Source organism: Schistocerca cancellata, chromosome 5 (genome assembly GCF_023864275.1).
Source record: "Schistocerca cancellata isolate TAMUIC-IGC-003103 chromosome 5, iqSchCanc2.1, whole genome shotgun sequence".
Taxonomy (NCBI): domain Eukaryota; kingdom Metazoa; phylum Arthropoda; class Insecta; order Orthoptera; family Acrididae; genus Schistocerca; species Schistocerca cancellata.
The window spans coordinates 613753188-613774905 of NC_064630.1; the positions used below are offsets into that span (position 1 = coordinate 613753188).

General features: G+C 46.0%; 1 protein-coding gene across 1 annotated transcript in view; it reads left to right on the top strand.

The window, feature by feature from the left end:
• Positions 1–21718, top strand: part of LOC126188115 (alpha-tocopherol transfer protein-like) — a 76082-nt gene that overhangs the window by 1232 nt on the left and 53132 nt on the right. The window lies entirely within an intron of this gene.

Sequence of the window (21718 nt, forward strand, 5' to 3'; positions counted from 1 at the left end):
TTAGATAATAGTAGTGAAAGCTATTACTAGACGGAATCAGCAGGTTTAGATTCCTTACATACTGTTTTCTGCCGAATTGTTATAAAATCGGCCTGTAACCTATATACTTTTCGCAGTTATGCACAGAATCTAGCTACCTCTATAATTCTCGATACACCTGCCACAAGCACATTACGTACTTTGTAATGTTGTGTTCAGCGCTGAATACATTATAGCTGGTGTTTTGTTCATAAAGTGAGAAAAGTAAGTGAAGCAACTCAAAACGTTAGTAGGGAAAATCTTAGCGCCTAACTAAACACAACGATGTGTTGGACCTGAGAATTACGAGCAAGTTATAGGGTCCTCCGTAATTTATAGGAGTGATGATTAGATACCTACCTGGGATATTCGCCGTAGTATTTCACTGTTTTTTTTTGTTTCTTTTTCTTTTCTGACCGTAACGATCTCCTTTCACAATGAATATTTATCGTTACATATGAAGAGACTAGTTTTCTCGTGCAATTTCATTCAGTCCTTTTACTATAATGCAGTTATTTAGGATATCTGCATACGAAACTAATGGTGAATACCAGAGAATCTTGATCTTTGAAGCTATCCAACTAAGGTAACTGGTGTTTATTTTTAATAAAGGAAAACAATAACATAATCCATGTATTAAGGGTATTGTTAAACCCTGTACTGAAGTCAGAATTCCATAGGCTTCTGTAAGACTGCAGTGACGGAAATGAGGCAATAGCATATCTTTAACATGACATCATCAGTTTCATAAAACTTTGTTTTATGATAATAGTAGTCAGAATTACCCAGCAAATAACCAGAAGTGTTTCATTGGTACTGTGAATGACCAAGATTAGGTTTGGCGCCTTTATGATACAGTTTCTCTGGAGCACAAATCTACGTCGAGACGTGAAGTGGAGAACTTCAGACCTCTCCAACAGGGTGCGATGTGCTCCTTTCAAAATACGACTGGACTGATTTTTACACATGAGTCTTCTGACTGGTCTGATGCAGTCCGCCACGAATTGCTCTCCTGCGCTAACCTCTTCATTTCAGAGCAGCACTTTGCAATCTACGTCGCCAATTATTTGCTCAATGCACATATTCAGATCTCTATCTTCCTCTGCAGTTTTCATACTCTACAGTTCCAAATAGTGGAACAGACGTTATTTCTTAATGTCATAAGGTCCCTTCTTCTTCTCAGTATTTTCCGTATGTTTCGTTATTCGCCGATTTTACGGAGGACCTTCTCATTCCTTACCTTATCAGTCGACTTAAGTTTCAACATTCCTCTGTAGTACCATACCTCCAACGTTTCGATTCTCTTCTGATCCCGTTTTCCCACTGTCCATGATTCACTATCGTGCAATTCCATGCCGCAAACGAACATTCTCAGAAACTTCTCCCTCAGACTGAGACCTGTATTTGATACTAGTAGACTGCCCTTGGAATGGAACGCCCTTTCTGCCAGTGCTAGTATATATTTTTTCTCCTCCTTGCTTCATCGGTCACACGACTTGGTGCGTGACGCAGTATTTACTTCGTAAGTATTGCAGCGCTTGAGATGAGCTATTTTGGTCTGCTCACTCACTGTGGTCTGCCTTAGGACTTTGCCCTCCTCCCTCCCGAAGCGAAATTATCTAAGCTGCTTTTTCCTCGCGATATGTTAAGCATTTCGTCTGGCAACTGACACTCAGCTAAAGAAAGGGCTGGCTGATCTTTCTGTAGCAAAACTTGACACCCTTTTCTAAAATTGTAGTTGTTGTATGCACGGACAAGCAACGCGTACAGAAGTCTCTGACAAATGATACTCTGCTCCATTAGGGCCTACTACTGTCTCACTGAAATAAGACTGCACTCCTCAACCTCAAAAGAAGCCCAAGCACACGCAAATATGATCATAAGTGGCATTTCATTACCAAAGTACTTCCTTATCAACCTTATCATCCCTTGAATTCCATGTAACTTGTGTGACTTCAACGGTGATGGGAAGGACAGTTCCTTTAGGTCTGTGCACAACCTGATTTAATTTAGCTTAGTATCTTCTCCGTCGCTCATTATCTGCTACATATGCTGTCATGAATGGAATCTCAGCACCATTGTACAGTTTTATTGCTGCAGAAATCGCATGATTCGCACAGTTCTTCGTTGTTTGAAATTTTCACCAGGCAGCCGTTTTACAACGTACTCCCGGAGATAAAGTTAGAACTAGAAAATTTGTGTGGTATGGCGTAAACGCGAAAAGTGGACGTATTTAATTTTTTTTCGTATTTTCCATTCCAAACTCAAGGTGGGCAGTAAGAGTAAGTCCGAGAGAAGGACCGTCGATTCGCAAAGTGGCCTCTCAGTGGAAACATCCCGCTGAGACTGACAACTGCTGTATACTTTATACTTCAGCTAGGGCAACACTGCTGCATTCATACTGTATTGAACTGGGGCCCTAGAGACGACGGAAAGGCTTCGTCCCCGCCATAGCCCTCAGTGGTACACAACGCCACAACAGGCTACAGCAGTCCACTCACCCCACCACCGCCCCAGACCGAACCCAGGGTTATTGTGAGGTTCGGCCCCAGTTGGCTAGCGGGGCGGGCTTGCGTTCATATTGCGTTAGATATAAGGTACTGATATAAAGTACTGACTGTGATATTAAGAAAATCAATTAGTGCTTCAAATAGAACAGGAGTAGCAACATGCTATGAAATGTATCCCCTGTCAGCATTGTCAAATTTTTTTTTTTTTTTTTTTTTTTTTTTTTTAATGGACTTGTAGTCCGGGGTGATATGTTACAATACAGCATCACCGGTCTATTGCGGTCTAACTGTGTTGGTGAGGCAGTAAATTTCCACAGGGCAGTGACTGCGTCACTGCAATTCACTTTGGAGGTGTGGCAGTATGTTTTCTTGAATGTACTGGCATAGCAACATTCGACTGCGGGATTTACAGGTCGCTGTAGGAGGCAGTCGGATGACGTGAATACCTCATAATAACGATGTGTCGGACAATAAACGCAATCATCAAATTTGTGCGCAGCGACTCTATGAGACTATAAGGAAAAATAGGAACAAAACAGCCACAGTTTCCTTCGGCCTGTACACCGATAAAGTTGTATGGTGACATGGCGTACTGGTGGGAGTTTGATGAATTATAACTCACTCAAATGAAGATGGCTTTTTATAGCTGAAATCTCGATACGCAACGCTGACAAAAAACTAATAGGATTGCGATTGATTACTGTATTCCTATCCTTCTTTACGCCGCGCGGTGTGGCCGCGCGGTTTAGGGCGCCATGTCACGAACTGCGCGGGCCCTCACGCCGGAGGTTCGAGTCCTCCCTCGGGCGTGGATGTGTGCGTTGTTCTTAGCATAAGTTGGTGTAAGTAGTGTGTAAGCGTAGCGACCGATCACCTCAGCAGTTTGATCCCTTAGGAATTCACACACATTTTAATCTTTCTTTACAATAAAAACAACTTCTTTTCATTAGCGTGCTGGAAAACTACGAGTCATCTCTTTGATTAATTTTACTGGGACAACCACATGAAACTTTTCCTCCTTAATGAGGTACATTAATGAAACTGAAGTAAGGTCTATATCGCAAACCTTGAACTTAATTTCACATAATGAAAACGAAAGCAACAATTAATAAGACAACATTTTCAGATAGCAGTCTTGAGATCGGAGTTTAGAAATTTTCTGCGGTTCATAAATCCGGAAACTTACTGAATTACGAAAGAAACACAGATCCTAACACGGCAGATTAGCCGTTGCTGTTACTGTGGAACAAAACGGGTAAATTTATGTCAGTATTCCTACAGTTGAAGTAGATCCTGCAACTGACTTGATTCGCTTCATAATAATCCCCTGAATCTCCTGGCACAAAATGATGGACAAGAACTTTACGTTTGGACGTGTAACCCCTGCCAGTCTACAGAGTAAATCAACAAGTTTTCGCTGTAGCCTACATATGCATTATGAAACGGCAACGAATGTATTGATATTTAAGACAATTTCAATAATCTTTAATTTTCCGCCCCATTTGCACATTTTTCCATTTTTGCAATTCTGGCGTTTTTACAGTATGACGATTTTCGATCTCACTGTATCATCTTCAGATATATGCAGATGAGTCAGCAACCCGTCGTGTCTGCATCAGAACCATACATCAGTGACCATGGAGATCAAAATTAGTCAACTGTAAATATATACTATATACACACAAACTGTATCTGACAAATAGATGACGTATTAAAATTACATTAAAAACCAATAAGATTAAGATATTACGTACTTACATTGAGTATAAATGTATTTGTAGTTCTACTGGATAGGACTGTTAAGTATCACGATCCTACCAGCACACAAAATTCGAAAAGTCTCTGTTTTGAGAAACGAAGTAGGTTTCACTGGGTTTTTACCTATGTCCTTTACCAAATGGTAATTCCTTAGCAGCTCTGTCTAGTAGGTGGCTAGCCAGCCTAGCTGACGTGCTTTTCCTTTGTTTTACGGAAACGAGCTCCGATGCATTGCATTAACTTCTTTAATTCAAAATAACAAAACTAGACAAGGTTTTTAATGCCACTCAGTAACATTTCATCCAGCTCTGAAGAACAGGTCCATCGCCGGCGAACATTCCGAGCAATACGACCAGAAGGCTGGTGGGAGTGTATCCGGCGAGCGACATTCCTTCCATCAGGTTGCTCAACGCTCCTTGCAAGAAGCAAGGCCAGCTGAGGAAATACTGTACTCTTTTGTAATACAAATGTCTGAAACATGAATGTCATTTTCATTTTATCTTAGAACACAGGTACAGTTTCAGTCTACTAGGAAATATCCAGACAGCACAGCATTTAGTACGCCAAGTTACCACAATGTCAGACGACGTAATACGCGTGTAAGTGTCGGAGATTTTCTAAAATGCGTTCTTAATTTTCTTGCACTTGTGATACAGGTTTTAAACGTGGTCTTGCGGTAGCGTTCTCGCTTCCCGCTCACTGGGTCCCTGGTTCAATTCCCGGCGGGGTCAAGGATTTTTCCTGCCTCCTGATGACTGGGTGTTGTCTTCATCATCATCATCATTCATCCCCATAACGGTCGGAGGAAGGCAATCGCAAACCACTTCAGCTAGGACCTTGCGTAGTACGGCCGTGCTGGTCTCTCGCGACGCCCCTTACGCTCCTTGGAGTACGGGAGTATGGGACCTCGTCATCTACATGAAGAGATACTCGAAAAACATTTTAGTTGCGCTGGCACAATGGCTCGGTTTCTAAATACTTCGGAAGTAGCTTTTCAGTTGACTAGTGCTATTAAGCGCATGTTTCTTCGGTACCGGTAAATAGATTTCTCGGTTCAAATGCCTCTGAGCACTATGGGACTTAACATCTATGGTCATCAGTCCCATAGAACTTAGAACTTAGAACTACTTAACCATACCAACCTAAGGACAGCACACAACACCCAGCCATCACGAGGCAGAGAAAATCCCTGACCCCGCCGGGAATCGAACCCGGGAACCCGGACGTGGGAAGCGAGAACGCTACCGCATGACCACGAGATGCGGGCAATATAGATTTCTCGTGTGAGAAGTCTTGAGCAACATTGTGACTTGATTTCTGACGGGGGTCTGTAAATTCTCTTATCTCAATAATGGGATAGGTTCTGACATTAAGATGTATCATCACCGAAAACACAAGAATTGCAAATATATAAGCGGCAATATTCTCCTGATATACAGGAGCAAACACTTATGTTGTTGGAGCTGTGAAATTTGCTGTTAATTGTTATCAAAGATAAATAATAGTAAAAATAATTGGCATTATCTCTCAATTTTCGTTGGCATTTAAATGTCTAAATGCTCCACATAGTGATAGTTTACATATGTTACAGATGGATGTTAGATGTAATTGTCTCTCTGTTGATTTGTATCCATCGCACGCCAAGAAAAAGAACAAAGGTTTGCTTACGTATATGTAATGATCGCAACGTTAAAGTATTAGCAGTCTGTGTCTATATCTATTTGAGATCTTACTGTACCTGAGAGCAGTGTCGCATTTGTTCGACAGTGGATAGTGTAGGAACATCTTCGTTTACAAACGTTGTTCTCCCAAGTGCAATTTTTCACACATACGTGACGTTCATTAACATCTGTCTGCGTGACTTCTTCCACGGCAGGTTTTTCGAACTGTATAAAAATACTCGTAAAATAAATTTCTGTTGAAAATAGTTAAAAGATCTAATCACTCTTCGAGGCTGAATACCTGCCTTACTTCACTGGTTATCATTCCGGGCAGATGTATACATGCACGAGCGCGTGCGCGAGCTCGCACGTGCGAGCGCACACACACACACACACACACACACACACACACACACACACACACAGTAATAGTACCAAATAGTAACATTATATGTTGTCTTCTTTTTAACCAATAAAAAATATAAGTGTATCCATTACATGTACTCTTCTGACACCATAACACATAAAGCAATGTTTGCTGAAAGATTATCCCAGTGGTTGTAGCCAAGGCAAAGAAAGTTGTGCTCTTGTTATTATTATTATTCTCACTACGTTCATATTACGCTGTGGTATGATACACGTTACACCACAAAGAAATATAGCTGGACTTTCACACTACTGGTCCATTGTTGTGTAAAATCAAATATACAGGACGATTCAAAAGCTTGCCACCAACTGAGGGAAGTGACAGAGGAATTTATGATCTTGGCATAGGAATTTCAAGAAAACTGAAATCTTTTCACATGAATCAGTTCAGTGGAAATGATGGCTCCGACATTACATTGCACTTTCATACCATGTGTACGCAACACTACCGCCACCGCTATATGTGCGTATCGCTATCCCATGACTTAAGTCCAACGAAGATTATGTACTGAGCTGTCTGTGTATAATCTTCTTTGAAATTTGAATCAAGTGTGCACTGACTATCTTTGCTGTTCGTAGCACGGCTTACGATTATTTCCAAGATCACATGTTCCAGTGTTATGACACCAGAACTTCGGCCGGCCGGAGTGGCCGAGCGGTTCTAGGCGCTACAGTCTGGAACCGCAGCGACCGCTACGGTCGCAGGTTCGAATCCTGCTTCGAGCTTGGATGTGTGTGACGTTCTTAGGTTAGTTAGGTTTAAGTAGTTCTAATTTCTAGGGGACTGATGACCTCAGAAGTTAAGTCCCATAGTGCTCAGAGCCATTTGAACCATTTTGAACAAGAACTTCCGGATCCTGTTTCAGGACCATCAATCTGAGTATAAGCATTGGTATCAGCCTGTATGCAAACGAAATAACCTGTGTACAAGTGACATCTTAATACAGTATGCCCGCATCTCGTGGTCGTGCGGTAGCGTTCTCGCTTCCCACGCCCGGGTTCCCGGGTTCGATTCCCGGCGGGGTCAGGGATTTTCTCTGCCTCGTGATGGCTGGGTGTTGTGTGCTGTCCTCAGGTTAGTTAGGTTTAAGTAGTTCTAAGTTCTAGGGGACTGATGACCATAGTTGTTAAGTCCCATAGTGCTCAGAGCCAATACAGTATGTATTTTATTTTTCAGTTGTTTGACATTATTATTCAACAGCATCCACACGACATTACAAGTGTAGAGTTCGTGACAGAGGGCATCAACAAGGTACAACTGATGTGTTCAGATTGCAGGGAACAATGGTATTTTTTAAGTCTAATGAACAGAAAATAATAGTAACTTCTTGGATCGTGAGTCCGCACTACTTTTTGAGTCTAAAAGTCGATCACTGACGTGCAGAAGAGTGATCTTGGCTGCAAAAGGATCACTAACGTTCAACTAGAATGTTCTTGGCTGAAGGTCAGTCCCTGAGATTGCGCTGGATTGTTCATACAAAGACAAAGTACAAGAGGCCGTGGCCGTCAGCGAGTGGTAGGCTGCTTGAGCATGGATAGCAGACACAGTCCTTCGAGGCGGTGAGATCGACGTCAGTTGGAGGTCAAGTCCAACAAGTTCGTGAACGGAAGACGTGATTCGCTCGGTGCTCACGAGAAGTATAGACGTCACAATAAGAGGCCTGGCCGCCACACTTCGAGAACGCCGAGTTCCGTGCAGGGCCCACGGGAAATGAGTATGTATTTGAAAAGGTACCCGCTAAAGGTCTTAACTTTGTCCCATGCTATCGACAGCCTGCATGTACTTAATTATTAAATTCTTCTGAAATAGTTACTCGGTCCCGTCAGAGACGGCTGCTGGCAGTCGTAAGACTTGCACTATCACATGCTATGGCATACGCACCACGGCCTGTCTTCTTACGGGCCTCGGATTCGCAGAAGTGAGGTAGTGCTCATCCTGTTTACGTCTTCATCTCTGGCAGCGAGGCGGCACTACGCCTTGCCGTAATGGCTGCTGGGGGTTTGGTTGTTATTGGATTGCTTCCACTCGATCACCAGAGGCAGTGTCTAGTGTCGTTAGTCGGTCGTTGGTTTGAAGGTCTGAGGTACAGTAGTGCGTGGTTGGTGACTGTGTTGCAGGCGGTAGTCTGGATGTACAGTAAAAACACACACACGTCATTGGGTCAAAGGCACTACATCAAACGTGGACGTTCCTTCATGCCATCTCGCTGATCTTCCTATGCCAGACTTATTTCATCAGAATGCTATGTATCAATATGAACAACAATCACAAGAAGAAAAGTGATAGGATGATAGCACAGGTATTAAGACATCAGGGAGTAACTTCTATGGTACTAGAGCGCGCCGCAGAGGATAAAATCTGCAGTGGAAGATGAAGATCGGAATACAGCCAGTAAATAATTGAGGATATAGGTTGCAAGTGCTACTCAGAAATGACGAGGCTGATACAGGAAATGAATCCATGGTGAGCAGCGTTAAACCAATCAGAACATTGTAAAATATTCTGGGGCCATAGAATAAGAAACGGTGAAAACGATTTCCTAAGTCTCAGCTACGTTAACTCATCGCACATTCATTAATATTCTCACAGTTTCAACAGATTTACAGCTTACGCTCTATACAACACTTTCTCTCAAAATTTATCCACAATTCGAACAATTAGCAAATTGCTCCAAAACGTGCGCGTTTATGGTCTATCTAATGACATATGCGGTTGGATAGAAAGTGTTCTAACAGACAGAGAACAGTATGTCGTCCTGAATGGGAAGACTTCAACAGAAACAAGCGTAATATCAGGTGTGCCCCAGGGCAGCGTAATAGGTACGCTGCTTTTTACGATTTACATAGACGATTTGGTTGATCGTATCGACAGCAGCATTAGACTTTGGCGATGATGCTGTAGTCTACAGGAAAGTAGTATCACACGAAAGTTCTGAACAAATCAATTAGGATTTGCAGAAAAGAAATGCGTGGTGTAATGACTGCCAGTTATCTCTCAGTATTAGTAAGTGTAATTTACTGTGTGCAACAAAGCGAAAATCACCATTAATGTACGAGTACAAAATAAATGCCCAGTCTTTCGAAGCGGTAACATCCGTCATGTATCTGGATGTGACTACTCGGAATGATCTCAAAGGGATCGGTCAGATTACACAAGTAACGGGTAAGGCGAACTCTAGATTGCCGTTTATTGGTAGAATCCTGAAGGGATGCAGTCCTTCAACAATGGAAATTACTTACAATACTTTAGTTCGACCAGTCTTAGAGCATTGTTCGTCTGTGTGGGACAGTTATCAGTAGGGTCTGATTCAAGAGATTGAGAAGGTCCAAAGAAGAGCGGCAAGATTCGTGACTGGTGCATTTAGCCGTCGTGAGAGCGTTACAAATCTCATAGAAAGTTCGAAGTGGGGCACACTTGCAGATAGACGACGCGCTAAACGGAAGGGACTGCTCACTAAATCCCAAAATTCGATCTTAGCCGAGGATGTAGAGCATATAATTATTACCACCAACTTTCAAATCGCTCATTGATCACCGTTCAAAGCTAAGGCATATTAGAGATTGTACTGAGGCGTTCAGACAGTCGTTTTTCCCTCGCGCGATTCGCGAGTGGAACAGAGGGGGGGGGGGGGGGGGAGGGGGAGGGGAGGGGGGATCACTTTGGCACGAATAGTGGCCTGCGTCACACACCGCTTGGTGGCTAGCGGAGTACATATGTAGATATGTAGATGTAGTGTAATAAAGCTGGTTGTAGTGGTTCAGATTTATTAATTTGCTAATTGTTTGAATTGTGTATAAATTTTGAGAGAAAGTGTTGTATAGGGCTCAAGCTGTAAATTTGTTGAAACTGTGAGATTATTAACGAACGTGCGATGAGTTAGCGTAGCTGTGCCCCTTTCTTATTCTATGGCCGCAGAAAATGCTACAGTGCTCTGACTGGTTTGATGCGGCCCACAACAAATTTCTTTCCTGTGTCTACCTCAGCATCTCAGAGTAGCACCTACAATCTACGTCCTCAATTATTTGCTGGTTGTATCTCAATCTTCGCTTTCCTCTACAGTTTTTATCCTCTGCAGCGCGCACTAGTAGCATAGAAGTTACTCCCTGATGTTTAACACTTGTGCTATCATCCCATTCCTTTACTTCTTGTCATTCAGTACAGGAATCCAGAAGTAAGTAAACTTTCAACAATGCTCAAATCACTAAACCTGACCCTTACGCTGGAGTCTAACAGATCTACAGGAATTAAAATCTACTTACAGAGTGACAATTATTGAGCTGTATGAAATAAAATCGTCATAACTTATGAACGGTTTCCGTTAGGAAGATCAAACTGCACGGTTGGACACGGAGCATGCTGGGAATCATTTTGCGCATGCGTGGTTTGACGATGATGTCCACTTTCATTTGGATGGGCTCTTCAATAAGCGAAATTGATGCAGTTGTGGGACTGAGAATTCATTTCGCGATCGAGAAGTCTCTTCACCCTCAACATGTGACTGTGTGGTGCACAATGTCCGTTACGAAATAATTGGTGCGATATTCATTGAAAGAACGGTGACTACCGAACGTTATGTGAAGATTTTGGGAGATGATTTCATTCTCATTATCCAAAGTGACCCTGATTTCGACAAGATGTGGTTCATGCAAGACGGAGCTCGACCCCCTCGAAGCAAGAAACTGTTTGATGTCCAGGAGGATCACTTTGGGGATCGCATTCTAACTCTGGCGTACACAGCGGCCATTGGCATGAGCCTTGATTGGTCGCCATATTATCCGGATCTGAACAAGTACAACTCCTTTTTGTGGAGCTATGTTAAAGACAACGTGTACAGCAATAACCCCAAAACCATTTCTGAGTTGAAAATAGCCATTCAGGAGGTCATCGACAGCATCGATGTTCTGACACTTCAGACGCTCATGCAAAATTTCGGCATTCGTCTGCATCACATCGTCAATGGTGGCAGACATATCAAACATGTCATAAACTTAATCTTAATATCTGTAGTGGCGTTTCGATGTTGAATAAAGTGTGTGCACCCCTTAGTTTGTAACTAATTTACGTTTGAAACTTCCTGGCAGATTAAAACTGTGTGCCCGACCGAGACTCGAACTCGGGACCTTTGCCTTTCGCGGGCAAGTGCTCTACCAACTGAGCTACCGAAGCACGACTCACGTCCGGTACTCACAGCTTTACTTCTGCCAGTACCTCGTCTCCTACCTTCCAAACTTTACAGAAGCTCTCCTGCGAACCTTGCAGAACTAGCACTCCTGAAAGAAAGGATATTGCGGAGACATGGCTTAGCCACAGCCTGGGGGATGTTTCCAGAATGAGATTTTCACTCTGCAGCGGAGTGTGCGCTGATATGAAACTTCCTGGCAGATTAAAACTGTGTGCCCGACCGAGACTCGAACTCGGGACCTTTGCCTCCCGCGGGCAAGTGCTCTACCAACTGAGCTACCGAAGCACGACTCACGTCCGGTACTCACAGCTTTACTTCTGCCAGTACCTCGTCTCCTACCTTCCAAACTTTACAGAAGCTCTCCTGCGAACCTTGCAGAACTAGCACTCCTGAAAGAAAGGATATTGCGGAGACATGGCTTAGCCACAGCCTGGGGGATGTTTCCAGAATGAGATTTTCACTCTGCAGCGGAGTGTGCGCTGATATGAAACTTCCTGGCAGATTAAAACTGTGTGCCCGACCGAGACTCGAACTCGAGACCTTTGCCTTTCGCGGGCAAGTGCTCTACCAACTGAGCTACCGAAGCACGACTCACGTCCGGTACTCACAGCTTTACTTCTGCCAGTACCTCGTCTCCTACCTTCCAAACTTTACAGAAGCTCTCCTGCGAACCTTGCAGAACTAGCACTCCTGAAAGAACGGATATTGCGGAGACATGGCTTAGCCACAGCCTGGGGGATGTTTCCAGAATGAGATTTTCACTCTGCAGCGGAGTGTGCGCTGATATGAAACTTCCTGGCAGATTAAAACTGTGTGCCCGACCGAGACTCGAACTCGGGACCTTTGCCTCTCGCGGCCAAGTGCTCTACCAACTGAGCTACCGAAGCACGACTCACGTCCGGTACTCACAGCTTTACTTCTGCCAGTACCTCGTCTCCTACCTTCCAAACTTTACAGAAGCTCTCCTGCGAACCTTGCAGAACTAGCACTCCTGAAAGAAAGGATATTGCGGAGACATGGCTTAGCCACAGCCTGGGGGATGTTTCCAGAATGAGATTTTCACTCTGCAGCGGAGTGTGCGCTGATATGAAACTTCCTGGCAGATTAAAACTGTGTGCCCGACCGAGACTCGAACTCGGGACCTTTGCCTTTCGCGGGCAAGTGCTCTACCAACTGAGCTACCGAAGCACGACTCACGTCCGGTACTCACAGCTTTACTTCTGCCAGTACCTCGTCTCCTACCTTCCAAACTTTACAGAAGCTCTCCTGCGAACCTTGCAGAACTAGCACTCCTGAAAGAAAGGATATTGCGGAGACATGGCTTAGCCACAGCCTGGGGGATGTTTCCAGAATGAGATTTTCACTCTGCAGCGGAGTGTGCGCTGATATGAAACTTCCTGGCAGATTAAAACTGTGTGCCCGACCGAGACTCGAACTCGGGACCTTTGCCTTTCGCGGGCAAGTGCTCTACCAACTGAGCTACCGAAGCACGACTCACGTCCGGTACTCACAGCTTTACTTCTGCCAGTACCTCGTCTCCTACCTTCCAAACTTTACAGAAGCTCTCCTGCGAACCTTGCAGAACTAGCACTCCTGAAAGAAAGGATATTGCGGAGACATGGCTTAGCCACAGCCTGGGGGATGTTTCCAGAATGAGATTTTCACTCTGCAGCGGAGTGTGCGCTGATATGAAACTTCCTGGCAGATTAAAACTGTGTGCCCGACCGAGACTCGAACTCGGGACCTTTGCCTTTCGCGGGCAAGTGCTCTACCAACTGAGCTACCGAAGCACGACTCACGTCCGGTACTCACAGCTTTACTTCTGCCAGTACCTCGTCTCCTACCTTCCAAACTTTACAGAAGCTCTCCTGCGAACCTTGCAGAACTAGCACTCCTGAAAGAAAGGATATTGCGGAGACATGGCTTAGCCACAGCCTGGGGGATGTTTCCAGAATGAGATTTTCACTCTGCAGCGGAGTGTGCGCTGATATGAAACTTCCTGGCAGATTAAAACTGTGTGCCCGACCGAGACTCGAACTCGGGACCTTTGCCTTTCGCGGGCAAGTGCTCTACCAACTGAGCTACCGAAGCACGACTCACGTCCGGTACTCACAGCTTTACTTCTGCCAGTACCTCGTCTCCTACCTTCCAAACTTTACAGAAGCTCTCCTGCGAACCTTGCAGAACTAGCACTCCTGAAAGAAAGGATATTGCGGAAGTTTCATATCAGCGCACACTCCGCTGCAGAGTGAAAATCTCATTCTGGAAACATCCCCCAGGCTGTGGCTAAGCCATGTCTCCGCAATATCCTTTCTTTCAGGAGTGCTAGTTCTGCAAGGTTCGCAGGAGAGCTTCTGTAAAGTTTGGAAGGTAGGAGACGAGGTACTGGCAGAAGTAAAGCTGTGAGTACCGGACGTGAGTCGTGCTTCGGTAGCTCAGTTGGTAGAGCACTTGCCCGCGAAAGGCAAAGGTCCCGAGTTCGAGTCTCGGTCGGGCACACAGTTTTAATCTGCCAGGAAGTTTCATATCAGCGCACACTCCGCTGCAGAGTGAAAATCTCATTCTGGAAACATCCCCCAGGCTGTGGCTAAGCCATGTCTCCGCAATATCCTTTCTTTCAGGAGTGCTAGTTCTGCAAGGTTCGCAGGAGAGCTTCTGTAAAGTTTGGAAGGTAGGAGACGAGGTACTGGCAGAAGTAAAGCTGTGAGTACCAGACGTGAGTCGTGCTTCGGTAGCTCAGTTGGTAGAGCACTTGCCCGCGAAAGGCAAAGGTCCCGAGTTCGAGTCTCGGTCGGGCACACAGTTTTAATCTGCCAGGAAGTTTCATATCAGCGCACACTCCGCTGCAGAGTGAAAATCTCATTCTGGAAACATCCCCCAGGCTGTGGCTAAGCCATGTCTCCGCAATATCCTTTCTTTCAGGAGTGCTAGTTCTGCAAGGTTCGCAGGAGAGCTTCTGTAAAGTTTGGAAGGTAGGAGACTAGGTACTGGCAGAAGTAAAGCTGTGTGTACCGGACGTGAGTCGTGCTTCGGTAGCTCAGTTGGTAGAGCACTTGCCCGCGAAAGGCAAAGGTCCCGAGTTCGAGTCTCGGTCGGGCACACAGTTTTAATCTGCCAGGAAGTTTCATATCAGCGCACACTCCGCTGCAGAGTGAAAATCTCATTCTGGAAACATCCCCCAGGCTGTGGCTAAGCCATGTCTCCGCAATATCCTTTCTTTCAGGAGTGCTAGTTCTGCAAGGTTCGCAGGAGAGCTTCTGTAAAGTTTGGAAGGTAGGAGACTAGGTACTGGCAGAAGTAAAGCTGTGAGTACCGGACGTGAGTCGTGCTTCGGTAGCTCAGTTGGTAGAGCACTTGCCCGCGAAAGGCAAAGGTCCCGAGTTCGAGTCTCGGTCGGGCACACAGTTTTAATCTGCCAGGAAGTTTCATATCAGCGCACACTCCGCTGCAGAGTGAAAATCTCATTCTGGAAACATCCCCCAGGCTGTGGCTAAGCCATGTCTCCGCAATATCCTTTCTTTCAGGAGTGCTAGTTCTGCAAGGTTCGCAGGAGAGCTTCTGTAAAGTTTGGAAGGTAGGAGACGAGGTACTGGCAGAAGTAAGGCTGTGAGTACCGGACGTGAGTCGTGCTTCGGTAGCTCAGTTGGTAGAGCACTTGCCCGCGAAAGGCAAAGGTCCCGAGTTCGAGTCTCGGTCGGGCACACAGTTTTAATCTGCCAGGAAGTTTCATATCAGCGCACACTCCGCTGCAGAGTGAAAATCTCATTCTGGAAACATCCCCCAGGCTGTGGCTAAGCCATGTCTCCGCAATATCCTTTCTTTCAGGAGTGCTAGTTCTGCAAGGTTCGCAGGAGAGCTTCTGTAAAGTTTGGAAGGTAGGAGACGAGGTACTGGCAGAAGTAAAGCTGTGAGTACCGGACGTGAGTCGTGCTTCGGTAGCTCAGTTGGTAGAGCACTTGCCCGCGAAAGGCAAAGGTCCCGAGTTCGAGTCTCGGTCGGGCACACAGTTTTAATCTGCCAGGAAGTTTCATATCAGCGCACACTCCGCTGCAGAGTGAAAATCTCATTCTGGAAACATCCCCCAGGCTGTGGCTAAGCCATGTCTCCGCAATATCCTTTCTTTCAGGAGTGCTAGTTCTGCAAGGTTCGCAGGAGAGCTTCTGTAAAGTTTGGAAGGTAGGAGACGAGGTACTGGCAGAAGTAAAGCTGTGAGTACCGGACGTGAGTCGTGCTTCGGTAGCTCAGTTGGTAGAGCACTTGCCCGCGAAAGGCAAAGGTCCCGAGTTCGAGTCTCGGTCGGGCACACAGTTTTAATCTGCCAGGAAGTTTCATATCAGCGCACACTCCGCTGCAGAGTGAAAATCTCATTCTGGAAACATCCCCCAGGCTGTGGCTAAGCCATGTCTCCGCAATATCCTTTCTTTCAGGAGTGCTAGTTCTGCAAGGTTCGCAGGAGAGCTTCTGTAAAGTTTGGAAGGTAGGAGACGAGGTACTGGCAGAAGTAAAGCTGTGAGTACCAGACGTGAGTCGTGCTTCGGTAGCTCAGTTGGTAGAGCACTTGCCCGCGAAAGGCAAAGGTCCCGAGTTCGAGTCTCGGTCGGGCACACAGTTTTAATCTGCCAGGAAGTTTCATATCAGCGCACACTCCGCTGCAGAGTGAAAATCTCATTCTGGAAACATCCCCCAGGCTGTGGCTAAGCCATGTCTCCGCAATATCCTTTCTTTCAGGAGTGCTAGTTCTGCAAGGTTCGCAGGAGAGCTTCTGTAAAGTTTGGAAGGTAGGAGACGAGGTACTGGCAGAAGTAAAGCTGTGAGTACCGGACGTGAGTCGTGCTTCGGTAGCTCAGTTGGTAGAGCACTTGCCCGCGAAAGGCAAAGGTCCCGAGTTCGAGTCTCGGTCGGGCACACAGTTTTAATCTGCCAGGAAGTTTCATATCAGCGCACACTCCGCTGCAGAGTGAAAATCTCATTCTGGAAACATCCCCCAGGCTGTGGCTAAGCCATGTCTCCGCAATATCCTTTCTTTCAGGAGTGCTAGTTCTGCAAGGTTCGCAGGAGAGATTCTGTAAAGTTTGGAAGGTAGGAGACGAGGTACTGGCAGAAGTAAAGCTGTGAGTACGGGACGTGAGTCGTGCTTCGGTAGCTCAGTTGGTAGAGCACTTGCCCGCGAAAGGCAAAGGTCCCGAGTTCGAGTCTCGGTCGGGCACACAGTTTTAATCTGCCAGGAAGTTTCATATCAGCGCACACTCCGCTGCAGAGTGAAAATCTCATTCTGGTAATTTACGTTTTTTCGCATATAGTTCAGTAATTGTCACCGTGTAAATTACTTAAGGAACGTAAGAATGCAAGATGTGCTCTCAGCAAAACCACTGTAAGGATAGCAGTAGCATCATACTTTACTTAGCTCACGAATAAACACCTGGAAAGGCTTGGTGTAGCATCTACCAGTGAACATACACTCCTGGAAATGGAAAAAAGAACACATTGACACCTGTGTGTCAGACCCACCATACTTGCTCAGGACACTGCGAGAGGGCTGTACAAGCAATGATCACACGCACGGCACAGCGGACACATCAGGAACCGCGGTGTTGGCCGTCGAATGGCGCTAGCTGCGCAGCATTTGTCCACCGCCGCCGGCAGTGTCAGCCAGTTTGCCGTGGCATACGGAGCTCCATCGCAGTCTTTAACACTGGTAGCATGCCGCGACAGCGTGGACGTGAACCGTATGTGCAGTTGACGGTCTTTGAGCGAGGGCGTATAGTGGGCATGCGGGAGGCTGGGTGGACGTACCGCCGAATTGCTCAACACGTGGGGCGTGAGGTCTCCACAGTACATCGATGTTGTCGCCAGTGGTCGGCGGAAGGTGCACGTGCCCTTCGACCTGGGACCGGACCGCAGCGACGCACGGATGCACGCCAAGACCGTAGGATCCTACGCAGTGCCGTAGGGGACCGCACCGCCACTTCCCAGCAAATTAGGGACACTGTTGCTCCTGGGGTATCGGTGAGGACCATTCGCAACCGTCTCCATGAAGCTGGGTTACGGTCCCGCGCACCGTTAGGCCGTCTTCCGCTCACGCCCCAACATCGTGCAGCCCGCCTCCAGTGGTGTCGCGACAGGCGTGAATGGAGGGAAGAATGGAGACGTGTCGTCTTCAGCGATGAGAGTCGCTTCTGCCTTGGTGCCAATGATGGTCGTATGCGTGTTTGGCGCCGTGCAGGTGAGCGCCACAATCAGGACTGCATACGACCGAGGCACACAGGGCCAACACCCGGCATCATGGTGTGGGGAGCGATCTCCTACACTGGCCGTACACCACTGGTGATTGTCGAGGGGACACTGAATAGTGCACGGTACATCCAAACCGTCATCGAACCCATCGTTCTACCATTCCTAGACCGGCAAGGGAACTTGCTGTTCCAACAGGACAATGCACGTCCGCATGTATCCCGTGCCACCCAACGTGCTCTAGAAGGTGTAAGTCAACTACCCTGGCCAGCAAGATCTCCGGATCTGTCCCCCATTGAGCATGTTTGGGACTGGATGAAGCGTCGTCTCACGCGGTCTGCACGTCCAGCACGAACGCTGGTCCAACTGAGGCGCCAGGTGGAAATGGCATGGCAAGCCGTTCCACAGGACTACATCCAGCATCTCTACGATCGTCTCCATGGGAGAATAGCAGCCTGCATTGCTGCGAAAGGTGGATATACACTGTACTAGTGCCGACATTGTGCATGCTCTGTTGCCTGTGTCTATGTGCCTGTGGTTCTGTCAGTGTGATCATGTGATGTATCTGACCCCAGGAATGTGTCAATAAAGTTTCCCCTTCCTGGGACAATGAATTCACGGTGTCCTTATTTCAATTTCCAGGAGTGTAGAACAAAAGCAATATTTGGAAAGGTTCCTTCTCTTTCTGGATAGCTTTCTTAGGTTCGAGGTGCTGCGCATTATGTGCAGTATTTATATCATCAACCTGAAAGTTCCTTCATATGACAGATAAAATACAGTAGCCCATAGTGTACCTTAAACAGGTCAGTGTTAGAAATAAGAACTACGAACTTTCACTGATTCACTGACGCATGTGCCTTGCACAAGTGTGCTACGAAATACTCAAGCATATACTGTCCACCCGGTTACCCTCCATTCGGAATGTGGGTGCACTCAGCGACTGTTATGTGGCTTATAACTTATAGAGTGCAGCAATCAGTCATCCTGTTTTTAGATTTTATTACTCAAATCCAGATTTCGGCTAGTGGCTAGCCGTACTGTCCACGTTTTAACTAAGTATCTATAACACCACACGCAGAAGTCGTATGCCACTGAGTGACTTATATCATGCCTCTGTGATGAAGTGCGAAGACGAAAGTGTTGAATCTCTACGGCTCTCATAGTGCATGAAATTCCTACCAGCGTTTTGGTGAGCAAATTACAGAACACAATAACAATGGAAAAATCATGAAATGGCAACAAAGCCGTCAGTACACACTACCTGAGCGAATTGCATGTCCGACGCAGTCACGACATGCAATCCGTATGCGTCCGCCCCATGCATATTCCAAAAGTGCGCAGTGCTTCGAGGCAAGCGTACACTGCGACAATCCTCCTTGGGACAGACGCGACCACGGTCGTTTCACCTTGGGCACAGCCAAGTAAAGACAGTGTCTGTAGGTGTGGGGCGTTCCTTCGTAGTTAGCGACAACTTTCTGCTTATTTGCAGCAATGATTACAACTAGCCGCCGCTGTCACACGGCGCCTTTCGCGCTGCACTCGCGGAGACAAACCCTTCTCTCTGTCAGAAAGGTCACAAGCAGCGTCAACAGGGATTGTGGCCAACATAGAATAACAATTCTGGTGCTGACAACTTAGGCCGAAGTGCCGAACACAGTAGACACTGATTACTTGGAAATGTATCCGAAGGTATCAAAACAATCGAAGCTATGTATGCTTATATTCATTTAATACTAAATAAATGCACATAGAATGCTGTGGATCATCAATACTGTGATATACTGCCTATCGGGTTTCGTCTGAGGATCTTTGACGTTTCTTTAACGATTTTTCTGATGTTTCTCCAGCTCGAGTAGCTGGTATTGTCAGAGATTAATCCCACATTTCTGGGGGCCGATAGTCCTCCACGGAAATGACAGAAAAATCGGTAAGCAGACGTGGACGAAGATACCGGGACAAAAGTCAATACAAAAGATGGTTCAAATGGCTCCGAGCACTATGGGACTTAACATCTGAGCTCATCATTCCCCTTGAACTTAGACCTACTTAAACCTAACTAACATAAGGACATCATACACATCCATGCCCGAAGCAGGATTCGAACCTGCGACCGTAGCGGTCGCCAAAAGTCAATAGACAGCCGAATAGGTGACCACCAGAGCTTAAACGATCTCGTACGGGGTGTTCGGAAATTCCCGTTACAAACGTCTAGGGCTGAGACTGAGTGGATAATATTTTGAATTGAAACCTGTGTCCAGAAACGTACAGTGGTCCAACCATTTGAAAGCATGTTGCTAAAGCGACCACTTTTGCAAGTAATTGATTAGCCGTGACCCAAGTACATCTTTTGTTTTAGAATTGCTCGCATTAATAGCCAAAGAAATTGCTCGTGTACTCGCTGACGGGTTCTCTTCAACGTGGTGCAGTACGGCCTCTTCCAGTATGTGTGTGCAGCGTCTCTTTGGAGCACCAGTTACACCTGCTGACGGTGAAGGTAACGTTTCGCGGAACTGTTGCGTAATTGTGGCGAGAAGGGTATGCGATGGAGTAGGACGCTGTGGAGAACGATCTTGACAACGGTGACGAGCAACTGTTCCATTATTATGACCTTGACCATTCAGAAGGATCTTACCGGTGTATCGTGCAAACGTGTATTCAACCATGTCGATCTAACACTCACAGACACGTGAATGAGGCTGGAAACAGGTCAGAGATTAGGACAGACGTCATATGATCTAACCACCCTTCACTATGGCTACCCTGTTGCATACCTACTTACAAGGGAACCTCCCCATCGCACTCTCCTCAGATTTAGTTATAAGTTTGCACAGATCAATCGAGAAAACAGTAAGAAGTTGTGTGGAACTATGAAAAAAAATAAGCAAAATATACAAACTGAGTAGTCCATGCGCAAGATAGGTAACATAAAGGAGAACACGAGCTCAGTAGCGCCGTGGTCCCATGGTTAGCGTGAGCAGCTGCGAAACGAGAGGTCCTTGGTTAAAGTCTACCCTCGAGTGAAAAGTTTCCTTTCTTTATTTTCGCAAAGTTATGATCTGTCCATTCGTTTATTGACGTCTCTGTTCACTGTAATAAGTTTAGTGTCTGTGTTTTGCGACCGCACCGCAAAACCGTGCAATTAGTAGACGAAAGGACCTTCCTCTCCAATAGGAACCGATTATGTGTGAGTACCTGGACTTTGATAATTGGCACACGATCCCGTAAACAATACTGCTCTGTGTACCTGTGCAGCTTCGCAAAATCATAGAATCTTTACACAAAGTATTTCACTTGCAGATAACCAAACACATCTAACGGTTGCACAAGAGGGGTACAACCTGGAGGAATGGTAATCACGTCTACTCCCACACTAAAATTGTCTGAAAATAAAAGTTAAACTTTTAACTCGAGGGAAGAGTTGAACCAAGGACCTCTCGTTCCGCAGCTGCTCACGCTAACCATGGGACCACGGGGCTACTGAGCTCGTGCTCTCCTTGATGTTACCTATCTTGCGCATGGACTACTCAGTTTGTATATTTTGCTTATTTTTTTCATAGTTCCACACAACTTCTTACTGTTTTCTCGATTGATCTGTGTTCGGTTTTTCAAGGCCTATCCACTGTGCCAACTTATAACTAAATGTAAGGAGGGGGGGGGGGGGTTGCGATGGGGAGGTTCCCTTGTTAGCAAACTTGTTTTGAACCGGCTGTAGCACAGAAACGGTGTGTTTCTGGACATAGATTTCTATTCAAAATATCATGTACACATTCCCCTCTACCAGTCTTAAGAAGTTTTGAGAATGAAAACTTGGTGCAGGTAAGCTGTATTCTTTTATTATGTATGCCAGTTTCAACTTTTGGTCACTTCCAAGCTTCCAGCTCTATTTTACATTAAAATATGTCTCTGGTAGATGAGGACAGGAATACTTGCA